General features: G+C 43.0%; 1 protein-coding gene across 1 annotated transcript in view; it reads left to right on the forward strand.

Moving 5' to 3' along the window:
* The first annotated feature begins 925 nt into the window (after positions 1–925).
* Positions 926–17,316, forward strand: part of LOC130179197 (cadherin-6-like) — an 86,784-nt gene continuing 70,393 nt past the window's right edge. The window contains exon 1 of the mRNA XM_056392021.1: positions 926–1,064. The gene's annotated coding sequence lies outside the window, so the exon portion shown is untranslated. The remainder of the gene's footprint in view (positions 1,065–17,316) is intronic.

Here is a 17,316-nt window from a genome sequence, read left to right on the forward strand (position 1 = left end):
TAGACCAACTCAATCCTATCTTTGTCTGGACCCTCAGCGGCTGCTAACAGTCACTTTGTAACGGTGGCTTTCTATTGAAAATGTGTAGCTGCGAGAGACCTGATGACATTCAGACTGATAGAGCTGCTCCAGAGCCACAGAAGACATGAGGGTTAACAAATATTGTGTTTTATATACGCACCAGATCCATACAGGCAGGGGGGGCTAGCTAGGGGCAGCGTACACTGAGAGGCTGGGATAGTGTACAGGAACATCTGGATTAGACGCCCCCCAAGTCCTGAAGGGACATACCACCGAAAGTGGTTGAGAACAACAGAGCTTCAAGTTCCAGACTGACAAAGAGCTGCTGGCTGACCAAGCAGACTTTGTAATCGGCAAGGACAGATTAACAGATGTGGAAGGCGAAGTCCAAAAGTGGTCTTCGTGGTAAAGATGAGCATCAGGGTCTGTGGTCAGCAGATTCCACGTACAATATCTGAAGTGTCTGTTCAGGAAAGAAGAAGAGCCAAGCTTGAGGATTATATACATTTAAAAGTGTGTCTTTTGACTGCTGATAAAGAAATAAATAAACAACACAAATACACAAAAGAGAGAACACACAAGCAGAGACCAAGTGCATTTAGAAAACCTTAACTCTGTGCCACATGCAGCCTCCGCTTATTAAAGCCAGTCAGAAACAACGAGGTCTTCTCCTTTAAAACAGCCTTTGAAAATAAAGGCTTAGTGAAATGTGACTGCTAGGTGCTAGCTGCTGTGTGTTCCCGTGCGTGCGAGCGTGCGTGTGTCCCTTTAATCGGGCACTGTAATGACCGAGCAGCAGCCATTTCAACTCTTCAATTTGCTGATTTGGTGAGGGGAGGGGGGGGGGGGGGGGGGGGGGGTTGGGGACTGTGGTTGGTAGAGCGAGGTAGGGACTGCACGGGTGAGAGAGAGAGCGCGCTCGGTAGAGAGAGGGAGGGAGGGAGGCAGAGTGAGGAGGGAAGAGGGGACAGAGAGCAGCGATCAGTCTCCGCTGCACTCACTGTCGGTCGCTCCGGTGGAAGCTCCGCGCGCGGCTCTCAGCGGTAAGTGAACCGACGCGACGCCGCTTCTTGTGTCCGCATGACTGAACTGTTCACGTCCAGTCACCGTCTCATCTCATGTGTTACAGTCATTAGAAGTTAGAAGCTGCAGTTGTTGGTTTTTGTGTTGATTAATTCAGTTTTGTAGCAGCCGGTGGTGATGGGGGGGGGGGGGGGGGGGGGACACTCATCTGATCTATTTGATGGTAAAAAGTGAGGAGAAAAATCTGGCGCTAAGATAGTTAACAACTTTAATTCACATTCATCTTTATTCTCCCGCTTTTTGCAGACAAACCTGAATGAATTCATGAAAATGGTTTTATTTCTTGCAGTTATTTCTAATTTTCTCCGGTTCATTGGTTTCTACCAGGAGCTGAAGTTAGAATCACGTCGGTTTAACATAGAGTGAAAAATGACAACTTGTATGGAAGTTGTCATTTTTGATATTTCATTTAAAAAAAAATCGTGCCATTTTTTTTTTTATGAATGACTTACTTGCAGTGTGAATGCTGGGTCGTGCTAAAATGCGCGTTGATGCGCTGATCGGGTCTGAAGTCTTGTTGGAGCGGAGGGATGAGAGAAGAAAAGACCCGCGACACGTTCAGGCCGCTGGAAGAAAGAAAAAAAAAAAACTACTTCACATCCTGAACGTGTTGGGTTTTTTTTTTCTCGTCAGGTTTGATGGTTTCTCTCTGGTGTGAAGGGACATTTACAGATGTGTTGTCCACAGTATGTTCAGGAGTGGATGTGGGCTGCCTGGAGGAAATATTATGGCTCATCAGTGATGATCATGTTTTAGACTTTATCAGTGGAAAAAAAAAAAAAGCTTGAAACATAAATTCCAGTGTGTTAGTTTCCTGCTTCAGTCACTGTGGTTTCTGCAGAGAAAGTGAGGGAGGGTCAGAGCCTCAGAGTCCGTAGGAGACTGGAGTGATGCTGATCCGCTCCGACTCATTTCCCCCTCTCTCTCTCTCTCTCTCTCTCTCTCTCTCTCTCTCCATCTTGGTCCTTCCACCATGGCGTTAGTATTTAATTAGAACATTCAAGACTTTTTTTTTTAAATTTTACACCTGTATCATGAGTCAGATAATATCATCTGAACATATCATTTTTTTTATTTATATTAAACCACATCACATTTAAATGGGAAGTAAATTCAGTCATTGCTGCTCTGCTCTGTCTTGTGTCTGGATGATTATTGGCTGATGTCTGCTGGCCTTAGTGTGTGTTCGGTGGCTGGTGGTGAGAGTCTAAAACTGGGTTAAATGTGTGTGTTCTCTGGTTTTGGGGTGAACAGTGGCAGCAGATCAGGCAGACGGGTGGTGGTTTCCAACATCTGGGCAGCTGTGGCGGCAGTGTTGATTATAAAATTAGTCCAGTAAATATAATAGAACTGCATGGGTTTGTCGGAGATTGCCATCAGTAATTTTTAGAGCTGAAATCTGCTTTGACCATGACTTTTTGAAAGCTTGATGGCCGGTGAATGTGTTCATCATTTTGAATAATGAAAATCCCCAGTGAAAGAATGAATGAAGTTGTTGAGGTGAGGAAGTTGAGTCAGAAGCTTTTAAAGAATGTTTTCATTTTACAGCTCACACAAAACAACAGGAATCTGTTTTATGACTCGACTGAGTTCTAATAAAACACCAGATATATTTGCAAACTGATATGGGAAGATTTCTGTTGTAAAATGATTTGCTGCTACTCAGTCTGTAAAATAATTGTATTGTAGTGAAATTCACCTCTAAACTTTATAGACCCTGAATGTCTGGTCATTCAGACCCCTCGCTGAGATCCATTGATTTAGACGTTATAGGAATGTGCGGTTTCCCAGCATGCACCGAAGCATGGAAGCACCTTAGAAATGCACTGACATCCTTTATCCTGATCGTGCCCTGAGTCAGTGCTCACATTAGACATTCCTCAGTGACTCACATGACCTCCGTGCAACCTAACGGCCCGACACTTACACTTCTCAAAGACTAGAGGCAGAAGTGACCTGCTGCTGATCGGCACATAATGACTTCACTGTTACTGTCGGCCGGACCCAAGACTCAGACGTTGGCTATTCATCCAATCACTGGGCAAGATGGGTTTAATTCCCATGATCCTCCTCCACCTGTACATTTGGCCAGACTGTAATATAGTGTAGGAATCAGCTCATCTTTTTCTCATGAACATGTAAATTCATTCATTTCAAGTTAATTCAACTTGAATGATCGAATGAAAGAACTTTTGACTCATTGAATTAAGTTTTTAAAGAAACAAAACCAGTGTACCAGACTTCCCAGGATGCATTTTGTAGTTTGTAAGAATTCATGATGGAAACTTGCTGTGTCTTTAATACATGTCGAATTAAGTCAGGGTTGTGAAAACCACGATGAAGGTTGAATTCAGTCTCATTAATAACTGAATCAGTTCACTGGCAGCCGCCTGGCTTGTTGTCTTTGTATCCACTTCAACAGCTGAGCCAGAAGTTTTTCATGTCAAAAGAAAAAAAACTTTTAAAACTTGAACTTAACGTAAGTAACTTAGTTTGACATTGTTATAAAACTCATGTTTTGAAGGCAGCAGGGGAAGTTGAATGAATTTAAATGGATTTATTTTGTAAATTTGCTACATTTAGCAGAAAAAACTGCCAAGTCTAATTATTCCAGACGTTCTTGCCAAAAAGCAGGAATATTAATAGATTATTTTCCTGCTAATTGTGTGGACATGCAGTCAGTGGGACTGGTCTGTGTAATACAATGACACCTACTGGGAAGTGGCTGAGAAAGCCTGCCCCAAAGTACCTGCATGTACCAGGGTGTATTTTTGTCACCATAATGGGCGACTCTCAAAACTACAATGGGGGACTTTGTTTCCCAAAGTTTATCCTCCAAAACAACTCTGCTGTTCACGCTGGATAGAAATGCCAGGGAGGTCCTGACTCGAACCTTCATCCTGACATGTCATTCATGCACATTTTACCGTTTACAGTTCAACAAGAAGCCAAACATAATGTTAGAGCAGAAATCATGAAACAACCAAAAACATTAAATATCGTTTGGAAACGTAAAATAATAAAATAATGAAGGAAACAGTTAAAACAAGAACTACACTTCAACATCATGGTTCTGCTTTTAACTTTTGCCTTGGAGCTGGTTGAAAAAAAAAAACTCAAGGTTCACTTACTGTACTTGTATTTTCCCGTGCTTTCACAAATTCAGAAGACTAAGAGGCAACCTTTTCAATGCTTTAAGAGAAACGAAAGAACAATACGATGAATACAGGATGAAGGAGCCAGTGAAAAAAGAGGCAGGAGGACAAAATAAAGAAGCGTGCAGGGAAACTCAAAGAAGAAATAGGTAAACAGGAAATACGGATGAATTGTAGAGTCGGAAAGAGCTTTATGGAGGAAGATAGCGACGCTGTCGGTCGCTGCCTCAGAGCCACAGAGCCATGATGGCTAAAGCTCAGTCACCTTCAGTCTTTAGCCTGACAGTCACAGTCGGGTCAGTCATGCAGTATGGAGCCTGTTAAGCAGTCAAAAGTTCAGCGAGGTAACCCGGAGCCAGGCCGGGGAAAAAGGAAAAATTTGCACTTAATCACTACAAAAATCAGCGAAGGCATCGGCGAGGAGAGGGAACTGTTTGGCCCCTCTCTTTTGTAGGCGGGAAAAGCCTTGCCTCAGCACTCTCACCACACTGGAGGCATTCGCAAACAAACAGGCCGCTGCAGCAGCGAAGGCAAGAAGATAAAAGCATGTAACCCTCTGTGTTGCTGAAGCTCAGCGTGGATCTAAGTATAGCAATGCTCCTGAGATAACCAGAAAAGCCTGAATGAACAAGTATTTTAGTGTGTCATTCCAAATTAGGGCTTGGACGCAGGCCTAATGTGTTTATTAAGCGGACTGAGGGCAGATTCACTTTGGCTGGAAACACGGGTATTTCTTGATTTTCTTCTTCTTCTGTGCAGAGAGAATGTGCATTCTTCAGTCTCTCCGCTGTGCAGAGAGGACGCTTCATTAAAGTGGACTTGACAGGACCAGCTGGGTCTCTGCACTCACCTAATTTCTTAAATGTCACGTAAACAGTCATATGAATGCCTCCACATTCCAACAGGTTTTTACGTGTGCCCACTTAAGACAGGAAATGGAAAGGTCACTTTCTGCAGTTCAGCAATATTGAAGATTTCGACTGTTGTTTTCTGTTGTTATTCAAACGGCTTTGACTGAGTGAAGAGTCGTGATTTTGTCTTCCGACGATTATGAGAACGAGATAATGATGATAAAGCGATTATTGTGCCGCGTTATGTTTCGCAATAAATCTCACCCCACCCACAAAAACCATTCCCGCATCCACTTCCTGGTGACGTTAGCAATGCGCGTCGGAGTGTGTCATCTCGAGCAGTTTGTTAGCTCAGAGACTTTCTATAGCGGAGAGAGACCATGCCTTGTTTGGTTGCTGTCCCATGTTCAGATTTCTTTCACCCGAAAAACTACACAGACGCAACGCTTTTGTTTTGAAATCCGCTTTTTATTTTTGTATTTTTTGGTAGTGCTTGGTTTATTTATTTATTTATTATAATTGTTTATGTTATATATTTAACTGTATATATTCAGATATTATGTATTATTTATTATTTTATTTTTATTTAAGTGATTTAAAAAGAATTGTTTTTTTTTCCAGTGAATTGTCTTTAAAGTTCAAGAAAGTCCACAGCAAAAAAGGCTTTTTTTTCTGAGTTCAAGAGTTTTATTTTAAAAGTTCAATACAAAGTCAATGAGTAATCATGTGAAATAATCCTGATCAAAATAATCGTAAACATGATTTTTGCCGTAACGAGCGGCCCTACTTAGAGGATATGTGAGATGTGGTAGATGTAAGAGGCTGAACAGTGGCAGGAAGAAGTTTGTCGGTAAGATGATGGAAACTCATCAATGCAATGATAGGATAAGAAAGTGCAGGGACGGGATGACCTTGATTTTATCAGAAGTCAACTTTCCAGCAGGGGAAGAGGGTTTCCCAGCGCAACTGATAAACACTGGGATTATTCGGGCTTGTTGACAAGAGTTGAGAGACACAGTCTAAATATGAGATCCCAGTGCGTCTTAATTAGCTGCTTATTACCAGGAGCTTTGTCTTTTAAACACAGTGTTCTTTCATCCTTAAAGAGGATGTATTGATGGTTAGCAGGAGCCCAAAAGCACATTTCTGCCCAGGGGCCCCTGAGCGGCTTAATGCAGCCATATTATCATACAACACAGTGTATGTGCCGGAGAAGTGAGGAAAGTAAGAGTTTATGACCAGTGAAGCTGTCGGGTTTTATTTATTAAATTGATGGAGCAGATAATAGTGTTCAACCTTTGACTGTTAGCTTCTTCCCACGAGGCTTCAAGAGTAAATTGTATTCGGCGTTTTACAGAAAAGCTCTGCTGCTTGGAAAAGCGCCGGTTGCCTGTGATCGCTCTCTGTATGCGAAACCATGAGGGAGCTGCTGTCAGAGCCACCGACAGAGACGCTGTTGGTGCAAACGCTCTTATCAGATATCACATGTAATGGAGAGTCTTATTAAAGCGATGAGGATTAAAAACACTGAGTACATGATGTCATCTGACGGAGGAGCCACTCACACACATTTAATTATAGAAGCTCCGCATCCTAATGAATCACGGGAACTGCTCTGTGTGCTAATTCACGCTGACGGCCAATAACTGTCCCTGACAATGGTCTTTGTGCTCTGTGTGTGTGTGTGTGTGTGTGTGTGTGTGTGTGTGTGTGTAAAAGGTGATAACACTGATTCGGTTCAGGTGCATCGTCAGGTACATTAAGTGGATTAAGTAGCAGGAGTGTGGCTGTAGTGAAAGTGTGTGTGTGTGTGTGTGTGTGTGTGTGTGTGTGTGTGTGGTGTTGGGGGGGGGGGCACCTTTTGATCATCATTTTCCATGGAAAGCACATTTCCCATCCACATTTTCTGAGACAATTTGCTGATTCAAACAGCGCATGGTTGTGATATAAGACAAGCAGAACAGTGAGCTCCCCCTTCCTGTCCATAACTCCAGGCAGCAGCAGCAGCAGCTCAGTGGTGTGCACGTGAACAGCAGCAGCTCAGTGGTGTGCACGTGAACAGCAGCAGCTTTTAACACGCTGCAGAAAGCATTCACATCAAATGAACAGTTTTCCTCTGACAGGTGTTGAACTGCATCTGTCTGGAAGAGAGATGCTAAATAGTTTGAAGACAATGTCGGCCGTCCTCTCGACCAGCTTGACAGCTCCTCCAATTATAGCTCTCTGGGCCCAGTGTGTTGTGTGTGCAAATACAGTAGATTGCTGTTCATCAAAGCCGGGTCAGGAAGAATGGAAAGATGTGGCAACTCTGTGACTGCTTCACTGTTTTGACTGAAACGGGATGAGAGGCTTGTTTTAACGCCGCTTGCAACTTGCGAGAGATCTAATTAGTGTCTGAGATGTTACTCGAGGTAACACGGAGGAGAACTTTGTGGAACATGAAAACAGACCAGAGGAAAAATTAGCAGCGATAAGAAGGGAATACTTCCTGGTACATGATGAGGACACAATCTGTAATCTCGCTCAGGAGCTTTGCCGAGGTGGTTCCTGGTTCGGAGGCAGCAGCCTTCATCACACGCTGCCGCCAAAGCTCAAAGATTTCACAACTGAGATTTAAAGTGTATTTTGTAAGCGCGGTAAGGTGTACGTTGTGGAAACAGTTGCTATGTTTCAGTTGTGTTATCACCGTCTGAAACAGCATGCGGCTGTTGTTTTCACCGTGTGAGTCTGTGTGTGACTGTGACGGTCCTGGAGACGTCTCCCGTGGCAACAACTACCGCAGTTACTTCATCAGGTGTTTATATGTCTGTTCTGTGTGCCTGTGGACAGACTTTGTCACCATGGCAGCGTCACAACCTCACCAAACCTTACGTGTGTGTGGTTGAGAGAGAAAGAGAGAGAGAGAGCAAGAGAGAGCACAGAGGGAAAAAAACAAGAATGTGCAATGATAGCAATATTAAAAATAATGATAGTAGCGGCAGTAACAGCAATAGTAATGTAATGGTAATGGTAGTAATGTAATGTAATGGAGTACTGAGGTGATCACTGAACTGCAGAAGATGGCTTGTAGTTTTAAGTATTGCAACTTTAAAGGAATATCCTCAGTCTCCTTCAGTTCACCGCTGATGGGAAGGTTCAGTAAAACAACAGAGCAGTAAATCCACTTCCTGTAGCGGAGCTTCAGAGCTGCGATGAGGCAAAAGCACAACACAGAGGTGGTATATTTAGATATGGTGTGGAGAGCTTGTTTGGTACATGCTTAATATAACAGTAGAGATCGCTGCAGGAGTATGTGGTAAGTTTTACGATCCATCTTAACTCCAAGCTGAGTACAGCTGCCGTCCTCCACAGAGGAGTGCTGACCCAAATGATGGATTTCCTGTGGTGAATTCTTTTAAAGTCTTGTTATGTTTATGTCACATCTTCAACTCACACTGCAGCTGCTATAGAGAAATAGCACGCAACTTTCCTTATGGAGAAATGCTGCATCAAAAGTTATCAAGGCAGAGAAGAGGCAGCCTGGCACCACGCCGCCCTCGCTCCCCTTCTCCGTTCATGTTATAAAGAGACTGAGGAGCAGGCAGTAAAGCTGGAGGTGTGAGAACCTGACAGCGCACCTGGGATCACCTGTGGACTGTACGAAGCTAAAACGGCAGAAACACAACATAACATGTACGTAACACGTAGCAGACGAGCGACGAGGAAGAATGTTTACCGACACGTTGTTTCGCAGGCTGTGAAAAAGGCAAACACTTGGAAGCACTCTGCGTGCACGTGACCGTCTTATGTGCTGGGTGTGAAGTGCTTCTCATCACCAGCCTTTGTCTGCTGTAATTGGAGGTGAAAGGAGAAGCAGAAGTGAGTGAGACAAAGCGCATACGTTGGCTAAAAGTACTTTGAAACACAATCATTAATCCAGCCGCAGCCGTTGATCGTTGTATTTCCCAGCATCTGTCTGCAGGGGCTGTGGAAAACAGCTGGATGCTAGGAGAGCACAAAGACAGAGGTTATGTTGTTTGCTTTTATTCCTTTTGATAATGGCTGACTTTCATTGGATTGGACCGGACAGGACATGCTGCTGTAATAAAACAGGCTGTATTTCAAAGAGCTTTTATTGCTGATGGGCTGTCACTGTCAGTCTTTACATGTTGTCTGGCCCAGTTTTTTTATCTTTTTTATCTTTATTTTTCTGTCATTCTTTAAAGAGAAAAATATTTCAGATTTTGATGGAAATGGAACCGTAAATCCTATTTATGTCAGTTATACGCATAAGCTGATGTTTGATATTATTGATTATTGAATATTGCCATATATATGCCACCATATGCAATGTTTTAAATCATTTTTTTCTGCTCTCACTCCACTGCTCTCCTTACTGTACATTGAACCTTGGAATGTGACAAATAAAATTGCTGCTGTTTAGTGGCAGCATCACATATACTTGAAACATAAAATACAACAATCTAATTATTTATTATAAAAAAAACACCTGAAACATAATAACCCCACCACCACCCCTCCCTGCAATGATATCATGTATCATGATATTTGGGTCGGACTGTATCAGGATATTAAATCTTGGATATTGCACAAGCCTGGTCAGTAATGTTAGATGGATGTTGTTGAAGGGACAGTGAGGGTTGTATGAGGTACTTATCCAGTGTCAGTGTTTTACCTGTAGTAGGTCTCGGCTGGCAGGAGCACAGAAGCTGAGGGATGCCCTGCTGGGGAAAGATTTTAACGATTTAAAACATTTCCCAACATCAGTTGAAGAGTTGGTTTTATTTTGAAAATGTTCACCTCTTTATCTTGAGAGTCAGGCTGAGTGAATAACAAGGCGTTAATGGACAATAGATGCCCACAGAGAGCCAAGTGCTCTACACTTGCCATGGCCTCGTACAAATCATGTACTGATTATATACTGTACTGTATCCTGCTCTTTTAGCTACCACCCACTTCCAAGGCAAGTCAACTGCTCAAACACACACAGTTTCACTCCATCCATCCATTTTCCCGACCTATGACTGGTGCAGGGTCACAGGGGGGCTATCCCAGCATGCATCTGTGGAAACGTGGGTTACACAACGGACAGGAAGCCTCGCACTTGATTTCTTAAAGCTCAGATACAGATCTTCTGAAATATGTGAATGATAGGAGCAGCCATGAAATGAGAGAAAAAAAAGTGACTGAGGTCAGCAGGGCAACGCACACTGGTGGTGTTTAGTACACACACATGCATATAAGACGGAAGGCTATGCAGCACAGTCAGTGTGTGTTGCACTTTTTCTTTGGAAATCACTCAGCAGGCTGTTATTTGTGAAGGAGTTTGTGTGATAGTGTGTGATATGAATAGAAAGGGTTTTGAATCATATTGTAAACACCAGATTTATCCAGTGGCTGGTTTATGTGCCAGTTATAGAGAGATGAAATGTGGATTGAAGAGATGTTTGTGGGTGTAATCATATTGTAACATATTACAATTGAACACTACCACAAGCTATCGCCTCCACAATTACCATAAAGTTGAATAGCACCTCTCAAATACTCTTTCAGGAAATACAGCAGGACTTGAGCTGGGTGCGTTTGTCTGTGCTCAGTGTTTACAGGTTAGTCCAACAGTCCCTCCATCTTCATCAGCTGGGTCTGAGCCCGCCTGCTCACCAGGGGGCTTCATATCTGTCATTTTTGGACGTGACATAGAAACGAGTGGCCTGGAAGCTGGAGCCGGCTGAATATGAATATTTGATTGTGATTCCTGGAACGAGTTGATTTTTCTCATTTGGCTCCTAAACTGCTTCCAAATTGGATTCATCCATTTTCAAAAAGGGGATGAAGATAAGAGGAGACTGGGTAAGACGAGGGGTCGGATGTATAGACGAAGCCTGCGACGGGAAGCAGGAGAATGGGAGCAGATATCAGACGTCGATCTCAGCTGGACGCTTCTTTAAACTGAGCCTTGTCCTCTCGGTGTCTTTTTACTCTTAAACGTATCTTTGCTCCTTGCACAGTCGCGTAAACACACACAGTGGTTTATAAGGGGAGACACTGGCACATTTGCATAGTAATGGCCTGCTGCATTCCACAGGAGAGTGACAAAAGCATTGTCTCCGTGTGTGTGTGTGTCCCTGCTGTTTCCTGACTCTGTGGCAGCCATAAAACCGGGTTCTCATGATAAAAATGTCCTTGTGAATGAAAGAAGAGCAAACAAAGTGTCACTACAAACCCTCATAAACACCGACACACACACACTAACAAAACACAGCGCTTTAAAACAAGCCTTTATACTGACAGACGAAGTCAGACCTAGGAGCCGAGTTTACCTGTAGCCACCTTAACAAGTAAATGTTGGTTAAAAATCTTTGCTCCTTGTGTTCAACAGTGGAAATTCTATCAATGAACTGTCACTGAAAGTGAGTGAGTGTGTCTAATGATCCCTGCTGAAGCAGCTCCTACTGATGTGGGACTAAAGCCAGGGACAAGTCATAATAAAAGGACTTATATAACCATTATGTCAACACAGCCACCAGCGGAGCATGTGAAGTGGAACTGGAAAAGACTGTGTGAACGACAAGGACAGTCTGAGCAGTTACACTGTTTCTCCTCAGGCTCTGAGCTTCAGCACCTTCGGTTTGACGTGAACTGAAGATACATGAAAGAGCAGCTTTAATTTGAGCAGCTTCACATCGATATAGGAAGAACTCTGTGTGATATACAGCACAGCCCGTTAACACAGCACGTTCGAGACGGGAATATCACCCCTTTATTCCACCTCACTGTTCTTATTAATGCTACATGGGATGAGGAGGAGTTTGAACAGCCATGAAATTTTAGGGCAGCAGCGTCTGACACACTCCTGCTGCAGGGAAAACACACACACACTCACAAAACACACATACTCTTTAAAATGTCCTGCTCAGGTCTTGGTCCCAAATCTGGAAGAATCAAATGGCCAAGTGTAATATCCAAATCGCAGGAGCTGCAAGTTTTTTTGATAAAAGGTAAAATGTGTCACACTGTTGTGCGTTGTCAGCACTATAAGCGTTGTGTTGCTACAGAGACGCCCCGGCCTACATATCATATACTCCAGACGTAAAGGAAACATGTTCGTTTGGTACAAGACCAACAAAAATCAGATCATCATCATTTTTATTTTTTTCAGTGAAAATGCAAAAACAACCTTTCCAACTGAAATCACAAAAATGGGAGCACTTAGAGGAAAATCTAGTGCTACGAGAACTTATTATTCCCTCTATTTCCAAAAAAAGCTAACCAACAAAAAACAAACAAAAAAAAGATATACTTGCTGTTGGTCTCTGTTTTAACTGGTTGTAAATCTTTGGGTTTTAGACTGTTGGTGTTGGGAGGTAGAAATCTGTGGAGACACAAAGGTTTCGCCCTCAACACAATTAAATTGGGCTTTTTAGTTGAAAATATTAAAATATAATTTTTGATTAATGGAAACAATAATGAACAGATGGATCAATAATAAAGATGATGGTTGGTTGTGTCCCTTGTGTGCTGCACCTCACCAGAGGAATACACTGTGATGTCACCTGACAGGATTTCAGGTCAATGATTTTCCGCTCTGTCCCCTGCTGTGTGTTGGGTCTGCTGGTGTGTGATAAAGGCCGTTCCCAATGTGTCAGGTCTCTCATCTTCGTCAGTGCTGCTGACCCCCCCCCCCCCCCCCCCCCCCCCTCCAGGCCCCCTCCCCAGACCCGCTCTTTGGTTACATAACACTGTAAATCCTAAAGTACCATATGGCACCAACAACACTATCCATCACTAATTGTTGTTGATGCACATGGCAGTCATCAGAGCTCTGTGACAAACACACACACACGCACACACACATATATACACACACACACACACACTGAAATATATGCTTGTGAGGACCGTGCTGCTTCCAGGTCGAACCCAAAGATACAGATATAATGAGCTCACTGTCCAGTCTGCACAGGTGTACAATGTGGACAGGGTCTTGGATGTATAGCAAAACCATTCAAATCTCTCTCTCACACACACACACACACACACACACACACATTTCAACATCTATTATCTCCCCTTTGTTAAGATTAAAGCAGCTCAGGTTGCATGGGGGGATTAGGCTGGTTGGGACTTTGTAATTGGAAGGAATGGGTCACCCAGTGAGTGCATTTGTTTCTATGTGTGTGTGTGTGTGTGTGTGTTGGGGTCAAGCGCAGGGGGCAGGGATTACATGACCCACAACGTGCATGTCCTGTTGTGGGCTTTGTCAGGTCCTGTGAACCATTACACTCCACTAAGAGCTGACTTTAGATCAGATGTTTACATCCCGTTCACATCAAAGTCTGGACCTCATTTAGTTTACACGCCATAAAGATTTCAACATCCATTCACTCTATTGTCCAAAGTACCACACTAAATACCTTATATTTAGGTCATTTTATGGACTCACACAGTTGAAAGCTTTTGCATGTACAGCCCCACCCCCACTCACCCGTTCCATGTCTGCACCAGAGGGGACATGTAGAAAACGGAGGCTGTACGCGTCTCTAAGATGATGCTAATATTGTCACACTGTGTGCTTTGGGTAGAGACACTAATCACAAACAGTGCCAAATAAAACCACATTTCGAACCCATCTTAATGACCCAGTAGCTGCTTTTGAAACAAGGTATAAGTGCCGGTTGACTGATTCCAGTCACTGACCTGCTGTCAGCTGTGAGCAGCCCCATCAACAAGTTCATTGATTTGCTGAAAGTCTGAGTGACCTCAAAACCCGGGCTCAGTCCGACACGGTGATGTGGGTTTGTTGAACACTGGTTTTATCTGGCACGAGCCAAATGAATGAGATGTGTGTTGTATTTCAGTGACTGAGGAACCATTGGCAATGCGGTTGTTTAAAGCCTCGAAGTGTCTAAGTGAGTTTAATATTATATATATATATATATATATATATATATATAACATTTTATTTGGAGACACTTTACAGAAGATTAAAGACACAATAAAAATAATAAAAACAACAGACAGTTAAAAAGAAAGCAATGAAATTAGGGCGAATGTGCAGATTGAAACATGAGTTTTGAGTCTGGATTTGAACTGGGGTAAAGAAACAATGTTAGGGATGTCTGGTGGGAGAGAGTTCCAGAGCTTCCAGTCGCTCTGCTCCCCAGGGTGCTGAGGCGGGCGGATGGCATAGAGAGGTGAAGGGAGGAGGAAGACCGGAGGGAAGGAGAGGGGGTGGTAATGCGGAGGAGATCAGCCGGGGGGGGGGGGGGGGGGTTGTGAATGGCTTTGAATGTATAAAGAAGGATTTTGAACGTGATACGGAATTTGACTGGGAGCCAGTGGAGCTGCTGGAGGACGGGGGGGGGGGGGGGGGGGGGGGGGGGGGGGGTGATGTGGGGAAAGGAGGGGGTTCGGGTGATGATACTCGGATGATTTAAAACTGCATTTATTGATATTTTGGCCTCTTGAATCATCAACAGTATTTCGACAGGCAGCTTCAGATTCCAGGAAGAGACCAACTTTGGTGACATGTTCTTTAAGCTCCATATTATAAAAGGCAGATGTCCATGTGTTGTTTGATTGTAGATCAGCTCTAGCTTCTATATTAATGCTGTGAAAGTATCAAAGCGCCTGTGTTCAGAGACTGAGCCTTTTCTGTGGTACACACAATGATCCCGGCAGCACAACATGGAAGAAATGAGTGTGTAAGGTGTAGAAGCGTTCACATGGAAGGGGCCGGAGCTGAGTCTGACTTAACATGCACTTTGTCAGGTCAGTAGGAATATAGTGTGGTAACATTCAGTTTTTACTTTGTAACAATCTGCATCTGAAAGAAGTGGTGATCATACATTCAGCATCATGACAACACATAATAACAACATAAATCCATTTAGTTAAATAAATATTGTAGTGAAGATTGTTTTTCTCTTTCTCTCTGTTCTCAGCAACATCCATTAAGTCATTTTTAAAGTTCTGCTTTGTGACTTTTTAAGTGATATTTTAATAAATATTTTATTGTAATTTTCCCACATAAACACCATTTTTCTTCTAGATGACTGAAGCAACACACTGGTCATTTCTGATACATTTAACCTGTATTAGTCCTGCAGACTTCAGCAGAAAACATCGCTGCAACACAAATGAGACTCCTGCACCTTCTTGATATCACTTCCAAGCAGGAGATTGTGTTTCTCCTTGTCAAGGTCTTTTTCCTTTTGTACTTGGAGTTAAGTGATGCAGCATTCAGCCTGTGCTTTGCACACAGCTCCATATTTGCAGAGAATCTCATTGGTTGAAAGGGTAGAGGTAGATAAAGAGTGGCCACTTCTCTCCACTCTAAGCAAGGAACTGTACAGCATGGTCAAGATGTCTATAGGTAAACTGCTTTTGCACAGTTGGATTTAGATAATAATTGATTATCTGTCTGTTCTGGTTAATGGATGAAAGTCTTTGAGGACAGAGGACAGGTGATGAAGTTGTATCTGGATGCAGGCTATTGAAAGGTTAGTGAATCAGCTGTGCGCCGCTCTTTATTGGAGGTGGGGGCGTTAAAGCGACGTACATTTTCCAAATCAACCACTTAGTCGCGATTCTTGAACTTATTAGGCTTTAATGAAATGAAAGCGTTTCCAATAAAGCACCGATCTCCTCTCTTTGTGTCTCGCGTTCAACACAGCTTTATCGGTGTCACTGCTGCCCCTTGTGGCCGATGGAGGAAAAACACACTCTAACTGTGGCGCTCGGCAATAAAGGCCGACAGCAGCTGCAGTGGTCGTTTTTTTAACCACAGGGCTACGGAAAAATGACACAAAGAAAACAGAGCCATAGTTCATACAGCTTTTATTCTACTCACTCTTATTTAAACTCCATGAAAAGTTAATTAGTTCGTTCAGTTTGCATTTGGAGCCTCTCCTACTGTATGTAGCAGTGTAAGTGTTTGACCTCTGTGCCTGTAAAATGAAGCTAACTATATGACCCCAGTTCTGCAACTTCAACATTTAGAGTCACAGAGAGAGAAACAGCCGCACTTTAAGCTCGATGAAATGCTGAAATGAAAAATAAAGTTGATATTACTCAAAAAAATGATGATGGCAACACAAACAGGAAATTTCATACTAAAAACCCTGGGAAATACCCATGTGGTTTAGTCTGACCTCTGCCCTCGTCTCCATGTCTTTTCCTGCTCTACCTCTTTGTGCAGGAGACACATTGTGGGCTGGAAAAGGTATTTGTGTCAGGTTCATGGAGCCGTCATGTTATTTTCATTTGAAACCTCTTTGTTCTCTCACAGAGTGTTATGGGACCAAAATAATGTGGACTCATGAGAGTTGCAATTCTTTTTCTTTAGAACTTCTGCTCTGCCCTCCATCCTCCAAAACACCAGCTTATTGAACCTGCTGCTTTTTAACGAAGGAACTAACGTGTTGATTTTGTATTCTTTGTATTTTCAAGCATCAGAAAGATGATGATGATGATGATGATGATGATGATGATGAGTCGGGATCACAGCAGGAGGGTTGAGAACAGAGTCAGGAAGTCATATGATGGCCTGCGGACCGAACACAGCTGTCCTTCATACACAAAGATCATTGCTCCTGTGTGTGTGTGTGTGTGTGTGTGTGTGTGTGTGTGTGTGTGTTGGTATTATTGATCTCTGCTTTGGAGAAAAGGGGCTGTAAAGCCTGTCTGGATGGGACACAGTGAGTGCAGAATAGTTGATGTGGCTGGTGCAGGTTCAGTGCTGGGCCGTGCAAACCTCCTTAAATCTTAATCATCAGAATCAGAATCATTTTCCCTGAGAGGCAAGTTAGAAAAAAACATTTTCTACATGTGATCTAAACTGTTTTCTCTCCTGTGTTTATGACTTAAGAACAGGTGAAAAAATGTTTTGCCAGGATAATCTGTCCGAAGTTCCTTTATTTATTTTTTCATCTGTGAAACAGGAACAGGGACATTTTTAGAAAAATGATCCTGGTAAAACTTTTATTTTCACAGATGAGAAAAAAAAAAGGAACCTAGAAAAATGTTCCTTGTAAAACTAAAGTCAGAAACACATGAGAGGTGTGTGAGGTGTAGTACTATCTGCACACCTGCCAACCTGTACGCGTGCACTGGTACAACCTGCCACTCTAATGTACACAAGAAACTGTGAGTTTGATCAATCTATGCCAACCAGCGTCTAGTCTGCCGAAAGGCAAAAGACAAAG

This window comes from Seriola aureovittata, chromosome 12, assembly GCF_021018895.1.
Source record: "Seriola aureovittata isolate HTS-2021-v1 ecotype China chromosome 12, ASM2101889v1, whole genome shotgun sequence".
Lineage (NCBI taxonomy): Eukaryota > Metazoa > Chordata > Actinopteri > Carangiformes > Carangidae > Seriola > Seriola aureovittata.